Below are 18,935 nucleotides of genomic sequence, written 5' to 3' on the forward strand. Positions count from 1 at the left end.
AACACCTAATCAGAGAGAGAGAACAAAAGGGAATTCCCTGCCATAGTGGCAGGGTGGGGTGGGGGGAGACGGGACTGGGGAGGGGGGGAGGGATGTTGGGTTTACGGGTGGTAGAGAATGGGCACTGGTGAAGGGATGGGTTATCGAACTTTGTATGGGGGAAGCATGAGCACAAAGATGTATGGATCTGTAACTGTACCTTCACGATGACTCTCTAATTAAAAATAAACTAATAAAAAAAAAAAAAAGAAAGTACAGACAATCATCTTAGTCTTTCTTCGCTTTGGCAGTCTAGTTCATCCCCAAGATTTTTTCAGCCTTTCTTTGCTCATCTTTCTTAACCCTGACATATTGGGGGCTCTTTCGGTGACAGGTGAATGAGGCCAATTGTTGTTACTGTTGTTGGCATATCAAATATGCGATAGGTAGCTTGCTAGGCTCTGCCCTGCGGGCTCAATACTCTCGGTAGCTTGCCAGGCTCTCTGAGAGGGACAGAGGCTTTTAGGGCGGCCTTCAATAGCCCTTAGAGGTGTTACCATGGTTCACACTAACTCACACTATTAGTGTGAACCATGGTAACAAGCACAATACTCAACTATAAGTTGAGAGCATGGTCATAGACAAATGCTGTCATGATCCAAAAGTATCGACGAGAGTAGGACCCTGCTAGCGTTAGGAAGACTAACCTGGCCTGAGGACTGTGGTCTGGAATATACAGTGAATGTCCTCAGGAAGAACCAAACTTTTAGTCTCATATATCTCTTACTGTGCTCATACAGAATGACAATGCTAGAAATATTAGAAGTAAATTTACTATAACTATTTAAGCGGATTACTAGCTGAGGAAGGAAGAAAAGGACACACCCTTACACACCTTTGTTTGGACCCCACCCTTGAGTGGATCTCCTAGTATTCTCCTTAGATGAGATTTTGAGATCTCCTAGAGAAATGCTCTTACCCTTCTTTGTTGATTTGTTAATGTTCAACCCACCTTTGTGTCACCACCCTATGTAATTTGCTATATAAACTAAGACTGTGGGGGGAGACAGCAGAAGATGGGGAGACAGCAGAAGAAGACAAGAGAAACAGAAGTAGAAGACGACACAAGAGAAGACACAAAAGATATATGGGAAGATACAGAAGTGAAGCAGACAGAAGAAGACACAGAAGCAGAGACAGAGAGAAGTCGTAAGAGACCAGAGGAGAGACTACAGAGACAGAGAGACAGACAAAAAAGAGCACAGCGGCACACACAGAAGCAGAGCACAAGGAGGAGTCATTCCGATCCAGTCCTTACACAGCATCTGGAGAACACCGAACACGAACTGTGCGTGTGAGAGAGACCTGCCCCGAGTGCCCGTGGACAACAGAACAACACGACACATCATTTCATCTCCCCCACCCGCGCACCGCCTTTGCAATTTTTTACATTTATGTGTGTATGTATATATATTCATATATATAATGATAGTAGTGTGACTAAATTAAGTAGCCATATATGTATTATTGGCATTCCATAGAGAAAGAAGTGATAGATGACACAGAAAATTTTAGTAGGAAAAGTAATCACTAAAAACTTTTTTTTTTTTTTTTTGCTTTTTGGGTCACACCCGGCGATGCACAGGGGTCATTCCTGGCTCATGCACTCAGGAATTATCCCTGGCGGTGCTCAGGGGACCATATGGGATGCTGGGATTCGAACTCAGGTCGGCCGCATGCAAGGCAAACGCCCTACCCGCTGTGCTATCACTCCAGCCCCAATCACTAAAAACTTTTAAGAATTCATCAGAAATATCAACTCAGAGATCCAGGAATGCCAGTAAACACCTTATAAAACCACACCCAAGAAAATCATATGAAAATGACTTACAAGTCAGATTAAAGTAAATTTTTTAAATCAACATAAAGTACATTTGAATACATAGGAAAAAATTAAAATTATATATACTTTTCATCAAAAATAAAAGATCCCAGAAGTTAAAGAAATATTTCCTTGAAGAAGAAAAATATTTGTGAAAACAGAATTGAATAAAAGAAAAATATGTACTGAAAAATGAATACATACATACATTAAGATGCAAAAATTTAGGAACTGTTCATCTTACTAGATTGTAAGTAATGATAATGGAAGCAGTATGAGAATGCAGCAGTCCCAGAAGTTTGGCACTAAAGGAATTTGTCCCAATACAGTATAAGCCACAGACAACAAAGCCACAGTCAACATTATAATGGGGAAAAAGCATAAAGCCTTTCATCTAAGATCAGGCAGAAGATAAGGGTATCTATTCTCACTATTATCATATAATCTAGTATTAGAGGCTTTCATCTCAATAATGAGAGAGATTAATGCGATTCAAATTGGTAATTAAACATTATTATTCTCATGTGACATATTGTACACAAAAACCTTGACAACTGCACCCAAAAATCTCATAGAAACAATGAATTTATACTGTAAAGGGGTAGACAATGAAAGCAATTCACAGAAACTAGTTGAACTCTTAAACATAAACTGATTTAGAAAAGAATGATTTTTTTAAAATTTCATTCATGATACTGCCAAGAAAAATTTAAAAACATCAAAATTTTGAACAAAAGAGGTAAAGGATTTATTTAGTGAAAAGTTTAAATTACTACTAAAAGAAATAAAAGATACAGGGAAATAGAATCACTTTTTTTGTTCAAATATTAGAAGAAGTATTACCATCATTATTGTTAAAATGGTAATCCTACTCAAAACACTATACAAATTTAGATTTGTTTTATGTAAGAGCAAAAGCCCTTATCCTTGCATCCTTTCCCTAAGCTCACAAGTTTCAGAAGTCTTTAATTATAAACCATATTGAGTTTTGAAATAATAAATATTTTGATAACTATGAAAAATTAGAAGTTAGAAATACTTCTCAATTCATTTCCTAGACTAACATAAGCCTGATAGAAGCAATAAATAATAATCATCTAAAATTTATTAAAATAAAAATATAACTAACACCTATAATACAGAATTTTAAACAAAATGTTAAGAAATCAAATCCAATAGAATTCATGTGCTATAGTGATAGTACAGGGGTAAGGCATTTGCCTTGCACATAGCTAACTTCAATTTGATCCCAGGAAACCCAAATAGTCCCCTGCACACCACCATGAATAATTATGAGCACAGAGATAAGAGAAAAACCTTGACCACCGCCAGATGTGCCCCCACCAAGAAAGAAAATAAAGTGAAGAGAGAAAAAGAAAGAGGGAATTCATGACCAGTAGGATTTATAACAAGAGACTGGTTGGTTTAAGATTCAAATATCTATTATTGGGATTCTCCACAGGAGCAAAGATTAGAAGTATGAATTATTCGATTGATATAGAAAAGTATTTTACATCATTTAAAAAGTATGGCAAAAACTCATCACTTAGAGTATGATAACACAGTCTATCTGTCAAAGGGCGTATATAAAAATCTGCAGGTAGTGCATCCTTAGTGTTGAAACATTGAATTATTTTCCCCTAGGATCATGGGAACTAAGTAAGAATATCTATTCCCACTGATCATATTCATCATCATACTGTAGCAATAATAAAAGGCCGGGGAGGCATACAGATTGGAAATGAAAAGGCAAAACTATTTTATTATATTATTTTATGAAAATAATCATAAAATGTCTATCAAACAAATTACTATAAATGATTCATAGAATTAGATCATAGACTGCAGTCTGAAATTTTTTATTTCTAATACTAGAAACTGAAAGTAAAACACTTTACCAAAAAATAATAATAATTCCACTATTTAGAATAATGTCATATTATAATACCAATAGGAACATTTATCATGAAATACATAAGATTTAGGACTAAAGTGATAGTAATACCTCAGGGCATTTGCCTAGCACTCGGTCAACTCCTAGTTCAACAGTAGTGAGCCCTGAGCACTGCCAGGTGTGGGACCCCCACATCAAAAATACTGTATAAGATTTACACTATAACTCCAAGAGTATTGAAATATTCTGTTGTTGTTTTTGTGTCACATCCTGACCTCTGTTTGCAGGGACCATTTCTGACAGGACTTGGGGGACTATAAACGTGCTGGGAATTGAACCCCTGTTAGCCCTGCCCAACACAAGAGCCTTACCTGATGTATTATTGTTTCAGCCCAAGATCATTGCAAAATTTCAAAGAAACAAGAAGCTAAATCAAAATTCTCAGTCTTAATATTTATGCCTCCAAATTGACCTATACACTCAAAATAATTCCAGGCAAAATTCCATTAAGATATCTTGTGCAAATGAACAGCTGATTTTAATTCTTCTATGGAAATTCAAAGAACTCAGAAAGTAAAACGTTGATAGAAACAGAGTTTATTTCAAACCTTATTCCCTTGTCTTGTATGTGTTAGGCTCTGGTTTTAACATTAACACTACAAAGAAAACAATAACTAAAACCTTACCCCAGTGCCACCATAACTGAGACATGTAGTATAGCCATAGGATAGAAAAATACATCAATGAGTATAATACAGAATATACTTTAGTACTATAGTCACTAATACGTAGTTAATTGATTTGAACAGCACTTACAAATGTTAAACATCAACAATAAAAAGGAACAGTTTATTGATATATTAATAGCATCAAAGTATCTCTAAAACCTTATGTAGAATAAATAATGTGTTACTAAAGGACATACTATAAGACTTAATTTTTACAAAGATATAGAAATGCAAAACTGAGATGTGATAATAGTCATTAGAGACACTGAATAACTGAGGTTAGAGACTTGCTTGTGAAAATTACAAAAAAAGAAATTGGGGGATGGTGAAATAATATACATCTTCAATCAGGTGCTATTAACAAGAGTATGCATTTATCATAAAGTTTCTCAAAAGGACCACTTATAATCTTCATTTTATTGTGTACAAATTACACTTCAGTGAAATGAAAATTAGGGATTGTGGGGAGAAAGAGAGCTAAAGTAGTCTTCACACCAATCAGCCCAGGTTATTTTACACACACACACACACACACACACACACACACAGAAATTCTTAGATACTATCGTCAGGAGTTCTTATTATTTCCCAATGCTTTGGAAAGGTAAATTCCCATTTCTAAAATGAACTGGGGATAATCACTGTAATCGATTTGATCAACAATATCAAAGCCACCCCTATTTAAAAAGAAATCAATTTGAACATTCTGTAACTGAATGCAGATCCTACCTTGCTTGAAGGGGTCTGCCTTGCAATGCCATAATACATAACTCTGTTTCAAATGAGATTGTAGTTACTGAGGCAGAGCAGAAACATTCGCTATGCTTATTTGCATTAACCAATAGCCAGAGTGGCCTTGGGGCTCAGAGCCATTTATGAAAGCTCTGTGGTCTACTGAACTGATGAAATGACATGGTTTTCTGTACACACAAAGATAACTTTTGATAACTATGATCACTAACTAATGCTGCTACAGAGATTTAGACGAGTCTCATTCTTATTAAAAGGGGATTTATACTTTAATATGAACAACATTGGCACAGTTTAACATGTAAAGTATTTTTAAAATACAGAACAGATATACTAACCAATGCACAAAAGGATACATTTCTGTCCCGTCCCGCGGGACTAAGTTATTCCAGGGTCTGAAGAGGCGCTACCTGAAATAGCAAGGGCGAGAAAGAAGAGGGAGACCAAGCAAGGAACTGTTGTCAAGGTCTCGTTTATTGAAGGGAAGTATACAGAATATATAGGCTGAGGGGCAAGGCTTTTGCAAGGGGGCCAGGGTGGTTCATGCGGGGCATTCGCGGGGCATTTGCGTAAGGGGGATCAGCAGGCTGGAACATGATATGCCTGTCATCTTTGTGGGTCTCGCCCTTGGTACGGGATGTCTGTTTCATAATACAATATCTTGGTGGGCACTCCCTGTCTGGGGAAATGACTAAGTTCTCCTTTTCCCAGGGTCCCGGTCCCCCACACATTTCATTTCTATGTGTCTCCATATTTGATAGGTAATATTTGGAATGTAGTAGAAATCATAGGAAATTAAACAATAATTCACCAAGCCAAACATATTTAATTCTGTTGCTTATTAATTCATTGAGTAGAAACAAAGAAACAAAGCATAACATCAAAAAAAAAATTATCATCAAGAATCTGTGAGATATCTGAAACTTTAGAACAAGGTAAGCTGTAAAATATTTGGGGAAAAGTTTCAAATTGAATATTGCATAATGATTTTATAAGTAACTGGCACCATTTGTTATCATTTTGTTCACATGTAGAAATCCTGGATTCACACCTGGAATATAATGGAGGCAGACAAGTATGACTTTTAATTTCATAGTGCATCCTGCAATTGTGAGAGTAGGTTAGGTAGCACATCAAGCCCAGTTCCATCACAAAGTCTTTCAGACCCCAAATGTTTTTCTGCATCATTCACTGGACCCCTATCAGTATAGTTCTCCTCTTAGAGCATTAATATGTCACATGTTATAAGGCATCATGGGAAATTGTTAGGGGAAGGATTTCAGGAATAAAACCCTTATTCTGTTTAAAGTTGTTGATCTTTATATCCTATTTGCTATTTTGCTCTTACTTCACTTCTTACTAGCTGTTCTGGCCTCCTAGAATCTTTCAAATATCCCAAACATTAATCTATCTCTCATCATCTGGAAAACTTTTTCTCCAGGTAGTCACAAGATTTGGTGTCTTACCTCCTTTTATTTTGTTTAAGTTTATCCCAGTGTGACTATTCCTCCCCAAGCACTATACTATAAACTTCACAAATCTCAGAACCTTCCTAGTTCCTTCCATGCTCTATGCTCATCATTACTATTCCTCATGTTTTGTTTATTACTAGTCTTTCAACATTAAAAATTAAGTTGCACTCATTCTGGGCACTCCATAATGATATATAGATGAAATATTCCCAGGAGTGCCATCAGAAAATCTTCAGGTTTCTATAACATAGCTCTTGTTAGGCTAGGATGTTGCGTATTAGGTATACAGAGTTTGCCAAGGTCAAGCTCAGACCAAATGAATGTGCATTCCTTTGTTAGGTGGCTAGGTATGTACATAGTTTTCAAAAGCTTTCCAGTATTTAAATGCTTAGCCACAATGAGAAAAGCCCTAAATGGGCAATGATATCAATTATGCCTTTAAAAGCTTTTGGGAGAAAAATTAACTTTACCCTTGAAGTCAAATCCCCCCTCCCCTGCATCATTATTTATGAAGAAACATTTAGTTTTTAATCCTTTTTATTTACTGGCTGTCTATAAGAATCATAAAAGAGAAACTTTAGGCTTAAAAAATTTGGGGCAGTCTTGCTATTATTATTAGTTAGTATAAAGAAGGTTTGTCTCTACCAGCTCCCTGTGGATTTCTGATATGGTCAAGTGACTGTGCCCTTGAAGACAGCAGGGATGGAGCTGGCGTTTTGATGCTCTGCAGAGAGTGTGGGTGAGCACCCATGGAAGGCACCACTGGAGATTCTGTGTGCCTTAGCACATAGTACTGCTACTAGTCCAAAAAAGAAGTGTTCTTGCCTTCTCTTTAAAGAAAGTGTGAAGCATGGTCAAATTGTTAGTATATAATTTCAATTTTAATTGCTTAAAATGCCGTGGATGAGGATGTATCTCACTCTCCTACCTTTAGCAATGATAAACATTCTAAAGCTGCTGAGTTTTCTTCTCAAAACATATGACTAAAGGGGGATGGCTTTTTTCACTCTAGAATAATTCAGGTTGCTTTATTTTTCCATTATTCTGCAAACCAATCTTGTAATTCTTAGCTGTGTAGTAGAAATCAACAAATTTCCACTATATGTATATATATATACATATATACATATATACATATATATGTGGTGGTGCTTAGTGCTTACAAATAGTAGATGCAGAAGAGGAAGTGTACCATAATTATATGGTACTCAGTAAATGCCACATACTTATATTACTTATCTGAATTTTCAGAATAATCTTATGAAATCCACTAGTAGGAGCTTAGCTCTAGAGTAAATCTGTTTTTATCCAATATGCTATTCTGCTTTCCAATACCATGATCCATTATTTGAAATCTTATTCTCAATCATTTTAACCAAAAATGCCCACTGAATTAATCTTTGATATATAGGATTCATCTTTTTTAATAATAAATACATCAGTCAGGGTCATGACGAAACAATATGGCATACACAAAACATGGTGATCAAGGGAGCATATTTACGAACACTATAAAAATATAAGATGACCCATAAGGAATGGTGCTGTAACTGCCCCTTGGTGGTAGTGATGTCATTGTCACTGCTAGATGATAAGAACTGGGGAAAGCTTATTTTTTCAAACCAGGAAGGAGAAAGAATTGAAAGTAAGTCGTTGTGGTAGGTTAAGTATCACAGTTAACTCAAGATGTCCTTGAAGAAAGAAACCAGAGAAAGAAATGCTGTGGTGACCCCTCCCCGCCACAGCTTTCACCAGGGCTTCACTGCTGGTGAAACTTGACTGATGTCAGATGTCAGTCAGGTAGCAAAGATTCATTGATGTGTTTCATTTTGTATTGGGGTAAAAGGAACTCAGACAGGCAGATATATTATGGCACATTTCCACTTTAAAATGTGACCAGATAAAAGGTATAAAATATTCACATGCCTATTACTATTTTCTCCCCTGGGATCTGAAATATTTGGCTTTCAGATAAGAGAAATTTAACCAATATATTAAGCATATGTATGTATGTATACATATTCTCTGTCTTGCAAGCCATTAAGCTATTTCTAATATATTCAAGCTTCAATTTGATTTTTTTCCTTCATTATAAATGAATTTTCAAGATACATACACCCCACACCACATACTCACAGCTCCTCTCTGATCCTGCTTATTCTGATGACAGCTGGTCTTCTTTAGGGGTAGCTGTGTCTTTTAAAACAAATCTCTAGGCAATCAGGTCACATAGAATAGAGAAACAATTTCATTTCTCCCCTCACACTACACCCCTTTGCTCTCTGTTATTGGACACATGCCATGCATTTTGCATTAACTCTGTGGCAAATGTCTAGCATTACAATCCAAGTACTGGGCTCATTAGTCTTTGCAAGAGCTTGGATGTGAGAGTTGGAAAGGTACAACTTGGAGAAATAATTTTCAATGAGCAAGTAGCAATTTGCCAAGTTACAAAAGAAAAGAGAGAGAGAGAAATGAAGAAGAATAAGAAAACCTGGGGAAGAGGGACAAGGAAACTCAGAGAAAGATGTCTGAGTTAATGAACCAAAGTCTGAACCCATGACAGCCATGAGAAAAAGAAAAAGGCAAAGAACCACTGATTTGAAACTTGCTGCAAATAATAAAAAGGGATGTGGTGGTTAGAGTTCTGTGAGCAATTCCCTGTGAATTCGCTGCTGCTTAGCACCTATGTCAGAAGAGAAAGGAACAGACAAGTGGCTGGGAAGTGAACAAGGGCCAAACTGACAGATGGGGCTGGGAGAATAGCAGATCTTCATGAGATCCATTCATGCTGAGAGTAGTGTGGCCTTGTGTCCAGTCTAGATACTAATGTGGCTGCCCATGTCCTAGGAAGACATCTCTCAAATTAGATGGTTATGAAAGCGAATGCAAGTCTCTATTTGAAGACCAGTTTATACAAGTTCTCTCCCCACCCTCAACCAACGCAAATATATTTAAAAATAATTGACCCTAGGCACATACATACTTGATCTCACAGCTTTCCTTTTATACATGTAGCAGTGCACTGTAGCACTGCCATCCCGTTGTTCATCGATTTACTCAAGCAGGCACAAGTAACGTCTCCAGTGTGAGACTTGTTGTTACAAGTTTATTTCACACATTAAAGCACATGCTAAAGATGGTCCTCTCCTCCACTCCTTCTCTGATACTTGGGTTCAGTTAATGTACTAAAGCAGTTCACGAATTCAGAAACTTCTGAGTTACTGGATTACCTGCTTTCTACAAAATGATATAATCCAGGAACAGCCAGGCGGAAGAGATGTGTAGAGCAAGAGTAATGGAGACTTTCTGTCTTTTCTAGGTTTCATGTTCTTTCCAAGTATACAACTCTGTTCAAATATCTACATGCTTAACAACACAGAAGCTCCCTGAAGATCCTGTTCTGAATTTTTTGAATTTAGTTACAAAGACATGATTGAATAGGCAATTGATCATTGATGATTGCACTGAGTCTCCAGCCCCTCTCTCATTTCCAGAGCTGAGTAGGTAGAATGAAAGAATCAACACTCCAATCACAGATTTGGTTTCTCTGGCAACCATTTCTGTCCTGATGCACCTTCCAGATCTTGGTCATTAACATAACAAAAAATAAATTCCCAGGTTTTTTGGAATTCCTACCAATAAAAATAAGGTGAAGATTAATTTATCTAACAATATCACATACATAAAAGCAAGAAATGACAATTTACCCATAGAGAGGTGTAAATAAACTACATATTTTTTCTTTTTTGTTATGGATGTTTTCCTATTTTTAAAGTATGCATAATCTCAACATTTGAAAAGTGTACTTTTTTAAAATTTTTTTTAATTGAATCACCATGTGGAAAGTTACAAAGCTTTCCGGCTTAAATCTCAGTTACACAATGCTCAAACACCCATCCCTTCACCAGTGCACATATTCCACCACCAAGAACCACAGTAAACCTCCCCCCTTACCCCCACCCCCAGCCCCCCACCCTGATAAATTAGCTGATAAATTTCACCTTAATTTCTTTTTACTTTAATTACATTCAATATTTCAACAAAGAACTCACTATTATTGTTTGGAGTTCCCGCCACCAAAGCCGGACCTGCTGGAAAGGAAGCATTTGATAATTTGTTTTCCATTGCTGAGAATGAAGAGATATGAGGTCGAGTGGCCACACTAGCGGCCATACGGTTTTGGATTTCTGTATTTTAGTATTTTAGTAACTAAGTCCAGAGGAATTTCTGCCAGAAGTTGCATCATTGCTAGCTCGTACCTCTCTGCTACTTTATATTCCCTGTATGAGTGCAATCTTTCTATGTCTGTCTCTTTCTTTCTGACTCATTTCACTCAACATGATACTTTCCATGTTGATCCACTTATATGCAAATTTCATGACTTCATCTTTTCTAACAGCTGCATAGTATTCCATTGTGTAGATGTACCAAATTTCTTTAACCAATCATCTGTTTTTGGGCACTCCGTTTTTTTCCAGATTGTGGCTATTGTAAACAGTGTTGCAATGAACATAGAAATGCAAATGTCATTTCTACTATACCTTTTTGCCTCTTCAGGATATATTCCCAGGAGTGGTACTGCTGGGTCATATGGGAGCTCAATTTCTAATTTTTTGAGAATCGTCCATATTGTTTCCAAAAGGACTGAAACAGTCGGCATTCCCACCAGCAGTGTAGAAGGGTCCCTTTCTCCCCACATCCTCTCCAACAGCGGTTGTTTTTGTTCTTTCAGATGTGTGCCATTCTCTATGGTGTGAGGTAGTATCTCATGGTTGTTTTGATCTGCATCTCCCTGATGATTAGTGATGTCGAGCATTTTCTCATGTGCCTCTCAGCCATTCAAATTTCTTCTTTGGGGAAGTTTCTGTTCATTTCATCACCCCATTTTTTGATCGGGTCAGCAGTTTTCTTCTTGTGGAGTTCAACCAGTGCCTTGTATATCCTTGATATCAACCCCTTATCGGATGGGTATTGGGTAAATATCCTTTCCCATTCTGCAGGCTGTCTTTGTACTTTGGTCACTATATCTTTTGAGGTGGAGAAGCGTCTTAGTTTAAGGTAGACCCATTTATTTATCTCTGTTTTCACTTGCTTGGCGAATGGTGTGTCAGCTTTGAAGATACCGTTGGCTACAATGTTGTGGAGGGTTTCGCCAACCTTGTCTTCAATGCACCTTATGGATTCTGGTCTGATGTTGAGGTTTTTAATCCATTTTAATCTGACTTTTGTACATGGTAATAGGTGAAGATCTGGGTCCATTTTTTGCATATAGCTGTCCAGTTTTGCCAGCACAATTTGTTAAGCATGCTTTCCTTGTTCCACTTCACATTTCTTACTCCCTTATCAAAGATTAGATGATCATATATTTGGAGTAGTGTGTCAGGATATTCAACCCTGTTCCATTGGTCTGCAGCTCTGCCTTTGTTCCAGTACCATGCTGTTTTAATTACTACCATTTTATAGTAGAGTTTGAAGTTGGGGAGGTTAATTCCTCCCATTTTCTTTTCCCCAAGACTTGCTTTAGCTATTCATGGGGGCTTATTGTTCCATATGAATTTCAGGAGTGCTTGCTCCATTTTGAAAAGTGTACTTTAGGAAGCAAAAGGCTACCATAACAGTAAACCAGGTGGATCTAGCAGTGTGAAGACTCTGAATGAGAATCTCTAAAATTAAGGTGTCAACCTATCATCAGAATTGATGCTCTATATATGAGAACCTTCTTTCATAAACCAGATATGTTCTTCTCTTTTTCCTCATGGGTATGGAGAAGATTAGAAGACATGTACAGTTTTATAATAAACAGATCTTAGCAAATAATGATGTCATTATCTCACCAACATTCCTTTTAATTGGATAAGAAGTAAAATCCAGGTAAAGTTTTATATGCTGTTAAAACAAAAAAGTAAAGATGAAGATCCTCTCGTGGCTGCTGCTGCTGGACACCTGTGTGCGTTCGGTAGCCCTGAGCTGCCTCCCCGCCTTCCCACCTCCCCAGGGCCCCCCAATAGAGACACAGAGAGACAGGGAAATGGGGAGGCTAGAGACCACAGTCAGATGGTGAAAATGGCCCCCTTAATGCAGAGTTGCTAGCATACTTATAGAACATCTGAAGGGGGGTTGAGGTAAGCACAGGTGTGGTGGTTATTTACATAGATAAACATTTGGCAGAGGAAATTCTTTTAGGGAGATCAACTCAAGGAGACACTCTGTCTCCCAAAGACAACTGCATTGCTTTTATGTTTCCCTCTAATTGTATTAAGTTATGGATAAACACAGTAAGAGACAAAGATCCAACACTTAGTTCTCTGGGCTGAGAGCAAACAAGGCTTTAAACACTTGGTTGTCTGGGCTCTGAGAGCAAGCAAGGCTTTCACCATAAATCCCCGACTAAGTTCTCAGGCCAGTTCAGCTAGTCCTTCCCAGGGGGGTCCTGTCTCTAAAGTTGTAACAGTTTGCATGAAAACCATGCATTTATGCTTTCTAGAATGACCCATTTTGCTGCCGGGTAGTTTTGCCACTCGCCCCGGGTCCATCCCAGTCCCACAGCGGGACCTCCCCTTTGGGGTGTCAGGAACTACAGAAACTGAAGCCTGAGTTATGTAGTTATGATCAAGTAATTATGCCCAGGGGCAGATATATTTCAGAGTCAATCAACTCCCAACTATTAGGAGCACAGCATTAATGGTCTTTCTGTGTTTAACCAAAGAACATTGCTCTATGGTAACATATAAAAAGGCTATAGGGGAAACAGAAAAGCAAGTACAAATATACAGCACTTCAAATACAAAGCAGTATCAATACGAGTTCAGAATTACCAGAAAGTTTTGTTTTACAAGCAATCGAGATTAACATGGGGGACTGTGACAATGAGAGGAAAAGATTACAAATAAACTTTAACTAAATTAGGGATGCTAGCAAGGGTAATATAAGTCCTCTAGGAGGAGGAAAGGAGACAATACGCTGATAAAACCTCAAGCATTTAGGGTTGATATCCAACAATATGCAAGCACTTTGCCAGTTCTAGAAGGGGTTGGAAAGTACTTGGTTCACCATCATGTTCTTCAGGCTCACTCTTGTCTCATTAATGCTTCCTGATATGATCACATCATGTAGCGACCCCCTGGACATTTTTAACACCCCCAATCATGACATCACCCTATCACATCCAGGACCATAGGATAAAACAGCAATTTTCCAAACTACCAAATATTTTTTAGCTTAAACACCATTCCCTAAGATTTTTGACGTTTGGGAAAAAATCTGATAAATAAATGTTTTAGTATATAATTGAAATACATGTATTTCAACTAATATATGCTAAATAACTTATTTCTAATAAAACAAGCCTACTGTTATTCAGAAATAACCATTGCTACTTTTGATGCACCCATGTAGCAATACCCTTAAAGTGAATCACTAACTCAGTTGGTTGAGACTCACTGGGAAGGAACCCTAGGTTCCCTGAACACTGCTTCAGAGATCCCCAAAAAGTCAAGCTTGCTAAGTGCATATTTTGGATGCAGACTGTTCAGGTTTGATGTCTGGCACTGCATGGAACCTTGAGTATCCTTAAGGAACAATCTCTAAGCACAAAGCCAAGATATCCCCCTGCCCCTTCCCTGCCCAGCTACCATCAGGTATAGCCTCTGAACAAAATAATGAAAAAAAAAATTAAATCAAGGTTATTTTTTGACTTCACAGCAATTATTTATTGTCCAAATGAAGCCTGAATGGAAGAAACAGATAAAGTGCACATATGAACCCTGCTGATGTGAATTGCAGACCTCTCGTAGTACACTTGGTTTCTCGGCACCAGCTAGCACTCACTGGAGAGCATAGAAATTACAAGTTGGCAACGATGCAACTTCTGGCAGATATCTCTCTGGACTTAGTTACTAAAATACTAAATTACAGAAACCCAAAGCTGAGAGGCCGCTAAGTGTGGTCACTCGACCTCATACCTCTTCATCCTCAGCAATGGAAAACAAATTATCTAATGCTACCTTTTCAGCAGGTCTGACTTTAGGGGAGAGACTCTCCAAACAATAATTGTGAGTTTTGTTGAAATATTGTATGCAATCAAAGTGAAAGTAAAGTGAAATTTATTAGTTACACAGGCGGGGGGGGGGCTAAGGGTGGGGAGGCTAGGGGCGTGGGGGGGTTAGGGGTGTGGGGGGCGGGGTGGGTGGAGCTATACTGGGATTCTTGGTGGTGGAATATGAGCACTGGTGAAAGGATGGGTATTCGAGCATTGTATAACTGAGATTTAAACCTGAAAACTTTGTAACTTTCCACATGGTGACTCAATAAAAAATTTTTTAAAAAAAAGAAACCCAGAGAAGAATAAAATAAAATATTAACGAGAACAAACTTCAAAGAGAGGTACACAGTAATACAATAAACAAAATATTATAATTAAAAAAAAGAAATTCCACAAGGAGATAGGCCTATAGCCAAAAGCTCTGATCATTCCTTCTGGAAGAGTTTCTCTCTATTTTTCTGCCTTATAGGATTAAGTATATTGTCTAAAATATTTCCTAAGGAACCTCAGCCCTGGTGTTCTCATAATGACCCTAACATACCTGGATCTTTGCTTTATCCCCATTTTGGATTTTGCATAATGGGGAAGTCAAATTATTCAAGACCACTATTGTCGTCTTCTCTCCATCTTCACAAATCCTTAACCAGCACAGAAAGATTATGGTGTTTCTTTAAAAAGTATTTCAATTTCATAGTACTCTTATTCTCCTTTTATATCATTTGACTTAAATTAAAAAATCTATTATTTGAGTTAGACAGGCCTGGTTTTTGTTAGAAGAACTCTCCTTGGAATTTAGAAAACCTTACAGTGCTGGGAAAAAATCTTACTCTGAGGACAGTTAGAATACATAATACTTGAAATGAATTGAACCATGTCCTCTTTGTACGAAGTCTACATAAAGCAACTAAGTCAACAATTTCCCCAATAACCATTATTTAGATACTTAAGATATAGCAAAATATATTTGCGTAATATTATATCAATCTCAAGATATATTTCCTAATTTTTAAATGTTATATTCAATAAGTTATGAAAATAACAAATAGATATAAAATTTAAAAATTCTCAGCTATCTGATGCTCAAAACTAAAAAGACTATGAAGTTTAATAGTTGACTGCACATTTTTGATAAGAATTATGTTTGGCTTGTTAATGACAAACACAGAAATTAGCGAATATAAAAAATGAGAGTTTTTTTTTTCTTTCAGGTTACCAAAAGAAGGAGGTTGGCAGTCCAGGAGTATATGCCATCCGGGACTCAAGCTACTCTGTCTTTCTGTTCTTCCATACCAAATGTATTTCTTTTATTCTCACAAGCATGCTATTTTCCAAAATACAACTGGAAATGCAGCCAATACATCTGCATTTCAGGCAAGAAGCCAGAAGAGGGAAGAGAAGGGCAAAATTTGTTTGCCAGAAGTGTAGTCAATGATTTCTCCATATACTTCAATCATACTTATTCCAAGGTAAGAAAAAAATTGTTTTTCATCTGAAACTGTAGCACTGCACTGTAGCGCTGGCTACCCGTTGTTCATTGATTGCTCGGGCACCAGTAACATCTCCATTGTGAGACTTGTTGTTACTGTTTTTGGCATATCAAATACGCCACAGGTAGCTTGCCAGGCTCTGCCATGCAGGCAGGATACTCTTGATAGCTTGCTGGGCTCTCTGAGAGGGATCAAACCCTGGTCAGCTGCGTGCAAGGCAAACGCCTTACCCGCTGTGCTATCACACCAGTCCCATCTGAAACAATGATCTCAAATACTTTCAGTTTGGAAAGGAGAATAGACACTGGTTAATCCTGAACTGTTTCTGACATACCTATCTCTACCAAATTTTCTCACAGCTGCTGACTGATCATCTCCCACAACAGATAAATATGCCACAAACCCAAAGAACAAATAATATTTCTCTTGTATATTTGCGACTTAGAAACCTGAAGACAAACAACAAATTTTTACCCAACTTTCTAATGCTGCCATTATCATTTCATTGTATTGTATTTGGACTTCATCTGGGTTACTTTTGAATCATGTTCACCTCCCTCTACAAATTTTTAATCTTAAGTAAGAAATATCACAGTTGAACATGGGACATTATACTCAAGGTGTTGTACCAGATCTAAGTAAGTGATTAAATAGAGCATATATTTGTGTATAATGAGATCAGTGAGTTTATATTAAGATCACTGCATCACTGTATCACTGTAGTTTTCCAGGCTCTATCGTGAGGGTGAGATACTCACAGTAGCTTGCCGGGCTCTCCGAGAGGGATGGAGGAATCGAACCCTGGTCAGCCATGTGCAAGGCAAATGCCCTACTCACTGTACTATCTTTCCAGTCCTTATATTAAGATAGTAATATTAACTCAGAAGAGTTTCCATAAAATTGAAAATTCTGTAAACCATTGATTCGTCTTTGCATTCTAATATAAATTAAACCATAGTCATTAAATCTACTATAATTAAGAACTAGCTAAAAACGCAAAGAAATGCACAAATAAACCAGCTATAGTGCAGTTATATTATTGGGAGTACAATCCTGATATATTTATTCCAATTACATGAATAGTAATGCAAGAAAAATACTTATTCAGATAATCATATTACTTCCTTCTTTGTCTTGGTATCCCCATGAAAGCTTGGATAAAACCCTTGTTTTGCCATATGTTGCCTGGAGTTTGAACAGTATGCTTATTTCTATCTGATGTGGAAATGGCACTCAAGAGGAACTAAATGTCTTTGACTTAAATGACTGAGTGAGAATTTGGAGGGAAAGTGTCCCCAGATGCAGATGGAAGAGGCACATCCATGCAGTTCAGTTGTAATTGCTGGAAGGCTGGTTTTGCTGAACGACAAAGATGCCGACAATAGATTCCAACATAAAAAGCATGGATACTGAGACTACCAACATTTAGGTTACACTGAGAAAACGGAGTTGGATAATATTCATTGCCATAATACTGCTGTAGGTCTCTCTCTTTCCAGAAAAATCCAGCATATTCTGTAAACTCACATCAACAGAAAGCATAGCAAGTCCAATAGTTTTTAGACCACCTGAGATCTTCCAGCCATCTGAGAGAAGGTTGGTGTTGATTAATCAAATTCAAGCGTAATATAAGATGTTCTTTAAGTTAGTCAGAGACCAAGAAAAAGGTCTTTCTTCTTGGGACAGACACCACAAATCTGTTTAAGATGCTATACATTTAGTTGTTTAATAGTCTGAAGACATTTGAGTATTCTTTAAAAGGAAATTTTTCTTTTTCCACTACCACACCCAATATGACATAATATTGGCTTCCCTGGTAATATCGTTCACCTCACACCTGATTAATTTCTTATATTGATTCCAAACTATTCTTTTCTAGACAGACAACATGAAAAGCTTCTATGAGTCCAACTCTACACAGAGCACTTATATCATTAAAATATATAATACCAACATTCAAAATTTAGAGGCAGTGACAACATGAGAAAATATCGTTTTAATATGATGATATTATATCAATTTGATATCGTAAAACTAGTTTAAGCAAGAAAAACTTTGTGGGGTGAGAGGAAGACAAAAATGACTGGCAGAAAATTGAAGCAACTGGTTTTTGCAACAAACTGTTGGAAAAGGTATTGAAGCAGCATGTGGTTTTCATTTTTTTTTCTGTTTTGCCAGAGTTCATGGGCTTCTTCTCTTCCCAAGATATTAAGAGCAATCCCTCTACACTATACTACATCTACATTTCACATTCTATGGATCCTAGTGCCATTTTCCCCTTCAAACAGAATGTTTTTTTCACAAGAGATTACAGCAAGAAGTTGCTAACCAACTTAAGTTACATGCCCTAACTACCTTCCACACGGAGAAACAGCTTGGACAGTTCTGCTGCACCACTCTGCAGCTCCTAACAGGGAAGAACAGTTTCACTAACAGAAGAAGCAGATGACTTGACAGAGCAAACAAAAGGTTTTTACACATGGAATAACATTGAGAAAGAATTTTTTGAGTTAGAAGCACAATATGAAAAGAAAAAAAAAGTACAGAATAGGGGCTTGGGAGATAGTACAGAAGGTAGGGCACTTGCCTTGCATGCAGCAGACCTGGGTTCAATCCCGGGCATCCCACAGGGTTCACGGAGCACTACCAGGAAAAATTCCTGAGCAAAAAGCCAGGAGTAAGCCCTGATCATTGCCAAG

This window comes from Sorex araneus, chromosome 1, assembly GCF_027595985.1.
Source record: "Sorex araneus isolate mSorAra2 chromosome 1, mSorAra2.pri, whole genome shotgun sequence".
Taxonomy (NCBI): Eukaryota; Metazoa; Chordata; class Mammalia; order Eulipotyphla; family Soricidae; genus Sorex; species Sorex araneus.